Source organism: Ursus americanus, chromosome 16 (genome assembly GCF_024610735.1).
Source record: "Ursus americanus isolate L20-20 chromosome 16, mUrsAme1.1.p, whole genome shotgun sequence".
In the NCBI taxonomy this organism is placed as follows: Eukaryota; Metazoa; Chordata; class Mammalia; order Carnivora; family Ursidae; genus Ursus; species Ursus americanus.
This window is the reverse complement of record NC_142142.1, coordinates 1216603-1228353: the sequence shown is the minus strand read 5'-3', so window position 1 is coordinate 1228353 and position 11751 is coordinate 1216603. Positions and strand designations below refer to the sequence as shown.

General features: G+C 44.1%; 1 long non-coding RNA gene across 1 annotated transcript; it reads left to right on the top strand.

The window, feature by feature from the left end:
• Window positions 1-1920: 1920 nt before the first annotated feature.
• LOC123796384 (uncharacterized) lies at window positions 1921-5775 on the top strand. Its single transcript, XR_006780746.2, has 4 exons — window positions 1921-2059; window positions 3479-3645; window positions 4884-4931; window positions 5156-5775. It is a non-coding gene; the product is annotated as an uncharacterized LOC123796384 (long non-coding RNA).
• The last annotated feature ends 5976 nt before the right edge of the window (window positions 5776-11751 follow it).

Genomic DNA, 11751 nt, shown 5'->3' with positions numbered 1-11751 from the left:
AAGAAAGGAGTTACTGCCTGGCTGCAGGGAGTGACAGCATTCAGCTGTTGACCTCTTGGTTATCCTCAGCTGTCCAGCCAAGGTCAGTCTGCTCTCAGAGTGGCCCCAACCAATGACTGTGGAAGGTGTTGGTACCAAGGCCTGTTTATTTCTGCCCATCATAGGACACCTCCAACAAGCAATCTCTCCTCCAAAGTTCCCTGCTGTGCTGGGAAAGATTTTATATCACATCTGCCCAATTCTACCTCCTCCCCTTTCTTTTTATTGGTTTAACTCCCCAACAAATTTTTCACTAATTCCAACTCATCATTTGCTTCCTATAGAACCCAACTGACACGATCTTAATTCCATAATCCTAATTCCTGGAGATACACAGCATAAGCATTCTAAAGGACTACCATCCAGTCTGTTTACTAAGAATATATGTATTTATGCATTGCTTTTTTTCACTCATTTTTAAATTAGCATTTTACTATGAAATTAAATAATTCTCAAGAAGCATCATGAGTCTTTAGATTATTGCACTGTTAGACATTTACATTGCTGCCATTTTGGGGTTTTTTTTTTTGTTTGTTTTGTTTTGTTTTTGCTTCTGACTAAATTATCCTACAATAACTATTATATATAAATCTTGGCCCTTATCTGTAATCATCACCTTGGTGTATATATATACATAGAAAGGAAAGTATGGGAGGGGCTCCTGGGTGTCTCAGTGGGTTGAGTGGCTGACTCTTGGTTTTGGCCCACGTCATGATCTGGGGGTGGTGGAATCAAGCCCCACTTAGGGCTCTACGCTCAGAGTCGATCCTGCTTGAGGATTCTAGCTCTCCCTCTGCCCCTGCCCCTGCTCTCTCTCTTCTTCTCTAAAATAAATAAATATCTTTTTTTTAAAGAAATGAAATTATGGGACTATGAGTTTGTATGATTTTATGTTTATCCATATAAAAAATGAATTTTTAAATTTTTTCATTAAAAATGTTCACTGAAATATTGAAAAATATTTCAATACTTCAATGCCACTAAAAAATGTATAGCGAGGGGTGCCTGGGTGGCTCAGTTGGTTAAGCATCTGCCTTTAGCTCAGGTCATGATCCCGGGGGTCCTCGGAAGCCCGCCTTGAGCTCCCTGCTCAGCGGGGAGTCTGCTTCTCCCTCTGCCCTTACCCCCTGCTTGTGTGCGGGCTCGCGCGTGCACTCTCTCTCAAATAAATAAATAAAATCTTAAAAAAAAAATGTATAGTGAAAAACAGTTGTCTTCTGCCTTGATCTTCATAGCCCAAGGACAACCATTTTCCACTTTCCCTATTGCTTCGGGTATTTACATCCATATTTAAAACAATGTGTTTATGTTGTTATTTCCTGATGTACGTGTGTTAAACATGCATTATGGCCTTGCTGTTGTGGTAGATGCGGATGTAGAACCCTTACAAATACACCAAATACGCAGTCCCACTTGTTGTTCCCCATCCTCTCAAAGTACTTAAATCATAATTTTGGCTTTTTTTTTTTAAGATGTATGTATTTATTTTAGAGACCGAGCGCGTGCGCACGCCTTTCCAACCTTTCCCCTCTGTTCACTTGGTCGCTCCCTGTCCTGCTCACACTTACACCAGAGCACTTATTACACGGTATTGTAAGTATGTGCTTACGTGTTTATCTCCCCAACCCCCAGCTCCTGCAGGGGTGCCACTATGTAGGATGAAGAGTGAGCATGAAATATTGATGGGAGGGATGGGGGTGTGGATGAGCCAGGCTTTAGTGCCGGGAAAAAGGACTTTCTGCTCAAACCGAAAGGCAACAGCCAAGTGTTACATTTTCTCGAGCAGGGCAGGGTCTTGAGAAGCACAGTGTGCCTTCAGGGCGCACCGGGTCACTGCGCGAGAGCTGGATGGGAACGCGGCGGAACCAGTCAGGAGTCACAGCAGGGCCCCCGCCCTGAGATGTTAAGAAGCGCGGGACGGTTGCGGTGGCACGGAGAGAGGGAGAACGACATCTAGTAGGGATTTCCGGGAAATAATAACAAACGCTGAGATTGGCTGGGCTGTGCCAACGGCACCAAGGTGGGTATGGCCTCACCCCCATTTTGCCCATGTGCAGTGAGATTTGGCGGGATTAAGCAACTCGGGGGGTCCCACGCCTGCAAGTGAAGGACTGAGCTGCCGACGTAGGTCGTCGGGCTCGAAAGACCCAGGGCTGCCCTAGACCTCCCCTGCGCAGACCGAGGCTGTCCACTCTCTGCACTGCGGGCCGAGGCTGTTTTCCCGAGCTGAGACCCCCACTCCTCCACCCGAGAAGGGCGCAAGCCCCGCAGGGCGGGGACGCCTCAGCGAGCGGCCAGTCCCCCTCCCGACCTTCGAGGCGCGCACCGAGGGGTGGAAGAAGGCGCGTCGCGGCGGCGGCGGCTCAGCGCGCACGCGCCGGAAGCCGCCGAGTCACGGCGGGGCCGGGTCGCTGCGCGCGGGGAGGGGGCCTGGCGCCCGGCGGCTCCCGCCCAGGGGGGTCGTGACGCCCGGCGTCGCACACTCGGGACGGCGGCCCCGGCGGCCGGAGACGGAGGCGCTGAGTCGGCGCAGCTCCGGGCTCCGAGGGCTGCGCGCAGACCGCCGCCGTCCGTCGACACCGCCCCGCGAGGACGCGGTTCGGCGCAGAGCTGCGGCGGTCGCGCCCGGGCGCTGGAAGCGAAATCGCGAGGTAGCCCGAAGCAGCGGGTCGTGTCCGCAGATTTCCTGGGAAGCTACCGACCTTGGGAAAAGAGGCAAGCTTTGTGTCGAAGACGGTAGATTCCGAAGATCGAAGGGACTTGCCCAGGACCAAAAATGATTTGTCTGACTCAGTTCCAAAATGCAGTAAATAATAATGAAAACACTCACACACAATTTTTTTTTTAATGCAAAAGCAAAACTTCCAGAATTCCAAGAGAAAGTAAACTTTGGAACAAAGGTTTACCTAAAATAAAGCTCCAACCTGGATGAGAGCACTGCACGGGGAACTTTCTAGAGGTCCCTATAAACTTGATCCACAGATCTTTCTCCAGTTTCTCCCCACCACTATACTACTGAGGCCAGAAACCCATTTTTGTATATTTTATTGTTTTTATTCAAGTTTCTTATTTTAGTCAAAACGCTACTATAGAAATTTCTGGACGGGGGGGGGGGGGTGGTGGTGTTTGGGAATCATACCTAATTACAGTCCCTAAAACTGGAAACCACAATTACTTTTGCTCTCCCCTTACATTTTTGCTCACAATAAGAGGTTTTTACATCGCTGCACCAGAGCTATCATCTTCTATTTTACTGTCTTTAGGTAATGTTATATAAACATCTGCCCGTGTCTCACAGATCTTCAAGATCATTGTTTTAAATAACTACATTATGCTCACCACATAAACTACTGAATTATCCTCCTATACTGTGCTTGTAGATTATTGACCCGAATTGCTCTTCTCTTGTTTCTGATTGTCCATGTTTGTCTTCCATCAGGAAACCTCTCTGGGCAAAATGGTGGAACCGAATGTGGAAAAGTGGCTGCCAACCATTGCACTGTAGGAAAGCTTATTTTCTCTTTTAGAACTGGCAAAATTTCTCCAATTCTTCTTTTGATATTTCATCCCACTTGGATATTCATAGCCTTCCTTTAATGCTATAAGGTATACATTTATTTATTTATTTTTAAATATTTTACTTATTTATTTGAGAGAGAGCACAAGTGTGGGGAGAGGGAGAGGGAGAAGCAAACTCCCCACTGAGCTTGGGGGTTTGCGGGAGGGGTGTCACTAGGTGCTCAATGAGGGGTTCCATCCCAGGACCCTGAGAAAATGACCTGAGCCGAAGTGAGACACTTAAGAGACTGAGCCACCGAGGCGCCCCTATGAGGTATACATTTAAAAAGACTAGACCTTTCCAGGAGTCTGGCACAAATGGGATTCAGAGTTGTGCCTGAGACATTTTCAGATTTTCATCAAGCAGTTGATGTTCAGCTGCTGCTGTTTACAGTCTTCTGTGTGACTTGGAACACGTTATTTAACCTATGTCAGTCTCCGTTCCTTATCTGGAAAATGGAGTTAGTAACAGTGTGTACCTCATAAACTGTTGTGAGCGCTAGATGAGGTCATATTTGTACAGTGCTTAGATCATGCCTGTACGTAGTGCTCCATTGATGTTTTCTTATAAATATTATTTTTTTGCTACTAAAGACAACAATAGCTATGTGTTGAGCAGTGACAGGCACATCTACCACGCCTACCAAGGCTAAAATTGTAGAAGCAGTTCCTTGCAAACTTTCCCTGCCGTTTGAAAGTCAACTCAGTGTGTAAGCCTTCTCGATCAGATCAGTAATTCCATAGTTAGAGAAGATGGATAAAGCTGAAAAGAGGTATAATGTCACAAGATCTTTGGAACAAAGTTGATACATAGAAACTTGTACCTATTTGGAGGCAGTGGGACAGAAGGTGGAGGGAAAAGATCGAGAAGCTGTTACTTTTCATCTTAAACTCTCCAGTGCTACATTGTAACTATGCAAATATATTACTTATTTCTTTTTTTTTTTAAGATTATTTATGTATGTGAGAGAGAGAGCGAGATTAAGAAAACTAGTGGGAGGAGGGAGGGAGACGCAGACTCCCTGCAGAGCAGGGAGCCGGATGTGGCACTCAATCGCAGGATGCTGGGATCATGACTTGAGCTGAAGGCAGATGCTTAACCCACTGAGGCACCCAGGTGCCCATTACTTATTTATTTCTTGTCGTTTTGTTTTGAACATGTGGCCTGATTGCTTGCTTTTGAGTCAGAAAGCTTAATAGTTCTTCAAACAAAACTAATCTGAGTCCTAGATCTGGTTCTGGTGTAACACACGCTAGAATTTTCCTTTTCCATTTTTCTGTCTTAGGTACTTTTTCAACTGCTGTTATTCATTCATCCATTCAGTACATATTTGGTAAGTGGCTCTTATGGACCAGGCACTATGCTATGTGCTGAAGATGTTTCTTTAAATAATCAACCAAAAGTTGGAACATGTGTGCCAGCTACCTGTAATGGATTTTTGTTTAAGACTTCTGTTGTTGTGGTTCCTTGGGTTTGTTGCTAGAAAATCCTGAGATGATCTAATAGATGTAGCTTTTTTTTTTCTTTTACTACCCCCCCCCCCTTTTTTTTCAACAGAGCTGGACCTAGAAATTCTGCTTCACACTCCAGGGTCCTGCACATGAGAAATGGAGATACAACTGACTTTGGGTCCCGTGGTGAGGGAGTTGCTTCCACTACTGCTGCCTTTCTGGAGCTCTGCCCTAAGATAATGTTATACCAAAGGGCCCTGTGGGTACTTTCCTGGAGATATTATTTGATTCAAATCAATTCAATTCAAAAACATATATTGAGTGCCTACTACTTATAAGCACTGGGGTAAGAGTAGGAGATCAGCCAAAGATGAAAACGACCAGACCTTGAACCTCATCATTATTTAAGAGTCTTAAATCTTCCTGAAGTTTGTTCTGATCCAGATACTTGTCTTTTTAAAATCTTTAATGGGTATCTTTTGTTTTCAGATTTTTTTTTCTTCTGAAAAAATACTAAATTTAACTAGACACTATGCTAGGGGTTGATGATACCATTTCAAAAAGTTACATTGCTGATTGCAGCGTTGTTGAAGGCATCTGAGTCACCAACACAACAAGCTTGTATCAGTCCAAATTGCAACTGTAACATTTATAGTTTTGCTATGTATAGTTGCAAGCATCTGACTACCGCTTTATGACTTCTGGTATAGCTATGCATGAGCAATCACATACTGAAGTACATATTATTTTATTAAAAATAACTTTTCTTTGTTTTTTGTAAGACAGAGCACTTTGTTGATTTAAAAATATGTGTGTGTGTGTGTGTGTGTGTGTGTAGTTAGACTATAGTACATATGTACCCCATTTAAGAAGAGTAGAGAGTTTGAAACAAAAACAAGAACCAAAAAAGGGGAGGGAGAAAAATAGAGAGAACATTACAGTAAGGGGTCTGATAGGGTTGAGAACTCTGTCCTAGTCAATGAAATCGAAATGACTTATCCTGGCACTTATGGTCATCATTATCTTGTTGCAGGTTTATTTCTCTTTGTTATACCTGAGATCAGGCCAAGTTGCTCTGCTTAATATGCTAGTATTGGAGCAGTGCCTTCACCCCCACAGCTGTGAGGTCACCTTGTTCTATACCACAGGACTCTGTCACCTTTGACACATCTGATTGACCATTCTATTCATAGCCTGTCCAATTGCCCAAGGGAGTTGCTCAACGAGAATGATAATAATTAACCAGATCAATCAAATTTTCTCTTGCAAAGATTGCATTTGAGACCCAGACAGTAAAGTGGTTAATAGCAGGGTCACAAGATGAAAGATATACAGAGAAAAAGGTGTCACTGGAAGTTATGACACAGCAGAAGCCAGGGGTAGACAGAATCTTGAGTGTGCAGAAACAAAACAAGAAGTCAAATGGCCATAGATGCAGGGAGAGCATCCCTGTGTAGTGATAGGCCACAGAAAGGGATCCAGACAAAACACCTGATGCCTTGAGCTGTCTTGGATCCAGTGTAACCTCCCAGTTCCCGGATGGAATTTAATCCCCCATGAGGCCTCAGTCCCTCATGATTGAGATTCCTGTCTTCTTTATTTTCCCGCATAGCTTTGAAAGTAATCTTTATCACTTAAAGTAATGTGATCTTTGCCGCTAAAGATCCTAACTACCACATTCTCACAAACCATGCTCTCCCATTGCTGGGCCTTTGTCATCTCCTCAGCTTGCATTGTTCTGCCCTCGGTCTGGTTATTGTACGTTTTGGTGCTAGGCATCCAGAGTCCCCCTCCACCATCTACCATCCCTAATATCTCAGCTGCAAGGAATGACTCCCTCTCTCCTCAGAGCTTCTATTCCTACTGCTTTTCAGGATATTTTTCACTCCCAACTCTATATTATATAAAAACATCATCTCTATTAGATTTGATGAGCCCCTTGAAGTAGTTACAAAGACTATCACATATGTTTCCTTCCTAGCAGAGCTACACATGCACAGAATGGGTACTTAATTATTTACTCTTCCTTCTACTGATATGTTGCTTATCTTCTCCCCATTTCTCAGATCTTAATCCTTTCATGGTGTCAACTATCCTTAAGAACATGGCATTGAACCAAAACTGGTTGGCACATAGTAGATTTTCAATATGTGTTAGCTGAATGGAAGATCTGTCTTTTACTTGAGACTAGGTCAGCATCACATCCTGTGCGCCGGGCATCAAAAGGATATACCCAGTATTTCAAATTAATGTTTTCAGTAACAAACGTGTTCCTCTTACTGCGTTGCACGTTTATTCTAATGGTGTTACCACCCTCCAATCACTCAGGCCTGAAAACTTTAAGCTGTCTTGCCACTACATCTAAAGTTGCATTGCCACAGTCTGGGTTTCCCGCAAGGTAGAACCCAGGACATAATGCCAGTAGTTTATTTGGGAGTATAATTCCAGAGGGCAGGAGTGAGGAATAAAACTAGGAAGGAGAAGAGCCAACACAAGGAAAGTTTTAGTTGTCTGCTACTAAGGGAGACTGGCCTGTGGGACTGTGAGATTTATGAAATGTATCTTGGGACCATCTGACCAAGAGAAAAAATTGAGAAGAATCAGCTCTTATATTCCTCATTGGTCAAGGATTTGCTTCACAGACTGTTAACTTTCCTGCACTTCCAGGTTGCACATGCAGAAGAGCCAAGCCTGTTTCTGTGGGCATACTGTAAGATGGCATCACAGAAGCCCTGAGGTAGGAAGTGAGAGGCCTGTGGTTCAGGCATATGGTGAGGCCCAGTCACACAGACAGGTTTTATAGGTGTATGTCAAGAACTGTATTTCTGGGCGCCTGCGTGGCTCAGTCCATTAAGCGTCTGCCTTCAGCTCAGGTCATGATCCCAGGGTCCTGGGATCGAGTCCCCCCCCTGGGCTTACTGCTTGGCAGAGAGTCTGCTTCTCCCTCTGCCCCTCACCCTGCTTGTGTGCGCACGTGCTCTCTTTCTCTCTCTCTCAAAAATAAATAAATAAATAATCTTTAAAAAAAAAAAAAGAACTATGTTTGCAAGCCACGGTTACAGGGATGCTGACAGAAGACACGAGACTCCTAGGTCAGAGGCGAAACTTTATTACTTACTACGCAGCAGGCAGCAGCAGTTTTTTTTTTTTTTTTTTTTTTTTATTTGACAGAGATAGAGACAGCCAGCAAGAGAGGGAACACAAGCAGGGGAGTGGGAGAGGAAGAAGCAGGCTCATAGTGGAGGAGCCTGATGTGGGGCTCGATCCCAGAACGCCGGGATCACGCCCTGAGCCGAAGGCAGACGCTTAACTGCTGTGCCACCCAGGCGCCCCTAGCAGCAGCAGTTTTACGTTCATATTAGTAACTATTTCTGGAGTCATTATCACTCTCGGTAAGAACCAATTGCTGTCCCTCCAGGGAGGAAGGGATCTGATGCAATCAGTCTGCTACCAAGTGTCCGACTGGTTTCCTCAAGGAATGGATATAGAGCATTCATCTCTTCTGCTGGCAGGTTGGGCATACATTAGGTAACAACAGCTAGATCAACTTTGATTAGAAGGAACCCATGGTGTTGGACCCATGCGTAGCCTCCATCCCTGCTATTATGGCCCCTCCGTTAGTAGGCTTATTGTTTAAGCATTGGGATGGCCAAGGAAAGAGTCCGGCTGGCATCCATAGGACAAGTCATCCTGCCTGCCTGGTTTCTGAGTGCATATTTTGTGATGTCTAGTCTCTGGTGGACGTTATAATGAGGCACAAAGATCTACACACTTTGTGCCTATTTCTTTAAGTCCACCTGTTTATCTCCCCAGTTCTCTTTGTCCCCATCTTCCAATGTTTCTTTTTCCAGCACCCTGAATAACCAGATAAAACATTCACCACTAGAGTCCATATAGAGCCATATCTCAAGCCACTTATCCCACCATATATAGTGATGAGCAAATGTACTGTTATCAACTCCACCTGCTGGGAGAATTTTCCTTCATCACCAACGGGTTCTTTAGGGCCACCCCTGAATAGAGCTGTGGTTCAGCATAGTCCATCTTTTATTAGGGTCAACATATTAGCTGATCTTCCTGTGAACCAGGCCTGACTTTCCTGCCACCATCATTGAAGTGAATTGAAAGAGTCTTCAGTGCTACAGAGGTAAGTGACACAGGAGTTTGGGTCACTTGTTACTGTAATTTACTTATGCCTTCTCATCCTGCTTAGATCCGATCCCAAATCTAGCATTTCTATTGTACACGGAATGCTTGACCTTTTTTTTTTTTTTTAAGATTTTATTTAAAAATAATCTCCATACCCGACTAGGGCTCAAACTCCCAACCCCGAGATCAAGAGTCACATGTTCTACCAACTGAGCTGGCCGGGCACCTCTGGAATGCTTGACCTTATGACATGGTAGATCTTGTAACACCCAGCATGTCATTGGGACTTCTGATTGCATTGTCAATAGTGTCCCATGAAAAAGCACTTGGGCTCCACTGGGTCTCAGTTACACACTAGAAACTGTTTCTCAAACAATTATTTAAAGGATCAGATAGTAAATATTTTATACTTTGTAGACAACATATAATTTCTGTTGTGTATTCTTTTTTATAACATCCCTTTTAAAAATGTAAAAACCGCTTTTCGCTTGTGAGCTGTAAAAAACAAAACCCAGACAAACCGAAATCAAAACCAAACAACAGGACAAGTTGAACTGACCCCCAGGCCATAGTTTTCCAACCTCTGGTCTAAAACCCTAGAAACATGTGGCAACTTTCCTTTAGAGCTTGCAAGAGTGGTTTTTACCTACCATGGATCCCTGTGACATTTCACATCTACTGAGTCATACAACCCAGGTGCAGAGCTTTCTCTGTTGCTTGGACTTTCTCTGCAGCGCGCTCTCTTTCTTGCTCTCGGTCTGACTCAAAATTGGGAGCTTTCTTAGATATCTGGTAAATGGAGAAAGCAATATCCCCGAATGTGGGATATGCTGCTTTCATAATTGAAAGAACTCCATCAAGCACAAAAGAATGCTGTCTTTCTTCATGTAAGGTGAAGCAACCTGTCCTTTAACTTTTAAGGGATGCCATAGGCTATTGGATCCCTAAACACTTCACCAATGTGGTAGACCCTTAAGTCTTCATGAGGGTTTTTTTTTTTTTTTAAGATTTTATTTATTTATTCGACAGAGATAGAGACAGCCAGCGAGAGAGGGAACACAAGCAGGGGGAGTGGGAGAGGAAGAAGCAGGCTCATAGCGGAGGAGCCTGATGTGGGGCTCGATCCCATAATGCCAGGATCACGCCCTGAGCTGAAGGCAGATGCTTAACCGCTGTGCTACCCAGGCGCCCCATAAGTCTTCATGAGTTTTATCTCTCACCCTCTGGTCTGCATTTGTAATACTAGGGTATTTGGGGGTATTTATCACTTCTGCTCACCAAGTCCAATTAGTATGACATATATTGCACCAGTGTGTTCTGTAGAATATTCTTCAAAGATCAAGGTCACTGTAGGCTATATAGTGACGGAGCAGGAGACTTAAATAAAACAGTCATGGGGTAAGGCAGTAAATGGTTATTAATGTCTTTTCCACTAAAGGCAGACTGGTTTTGGTCCTTACTTTCTACAGAGCCGTAGCCACTTACTAATTACTAGAAGCTGTGTTCATGTGTTGATATACATTCCTTATGTTCAAGCTTCAAAAGAGCCATTCCTGGCAGGGCGTTAGGACCAGCTCCAGGTGTTGCTCTTGCCAAAACACTGAATCGGAGTTTTGGGCAAGTGCCTCCATGCTAATAAATTCTCACCTACTTATCTTTATATCTTACCCTGCTGCTTTAACACACTCAAGATACACTCCTTTGGTTTCTGTTGGGACATATTAGCCAATATCTATAATTCTTTTGGTGTACACTTGATTTTCTCCTGGAGCAGCAATGATATTTCCCTTCCGGGGCTATACTGAGACCTAATCCTAGTTACCAGTGTTAGCCTGGAGCAATGAAGGGTGGCAGGGGTAGATCTTAAGGACAAGAGTCATCTTATGAGACATCTGCCTCAGATTGGATCTTGCAGGATCCTCAAAGGAAGAGAGGGACCGGTTCTAGCTGGACTTCTTTCTTCTGGCTTCTGCAAACATGGAGGATTCAAGAGAATCCAGGGGTACAAAATTCCCATGCTTATCCATTTAATTATCTCTATCCCAGAACTCAGAGTTCTACTTTTTATCAGGGACTGACTTTGACATAAGAGATCTGTTGAGACTTTGAAGCAATACTATCCTTAAGATTAGGACCTTGGCCTAATATTCAACACAGGCTACAGGTTTTTTTTACAGGTTTTGGGGATCTCCTGAAATGCTGTCATAGAGGCCTGCTCTTTCATAGCTTAGAGTGGTTAATTGGCTTACAGGAGTTTGTCCTTTTCCTTTTTAATTCTGGTCTATCAATGCTAACAAAAGCGAACTCCATCCATAATTTCAGAGTTATCATTGCCCTATGCTGTTCAAGTGCCACAGCCACTGTGTACATAGCCAACATTTCCTTTCACCTACATCACATCCCCATCAACCGCAGGTGAGATTCTTAGTAAATGGGACTAAGGGCAGGTCAGAGGTCATCTAACCCATCTAACTAAACCCGTTACCAACAGCAAGGAAGTCCTCATTAGGTGATACAGTTCCTTCCTGAGGGTCTGCTTTCTAAGACCATTTT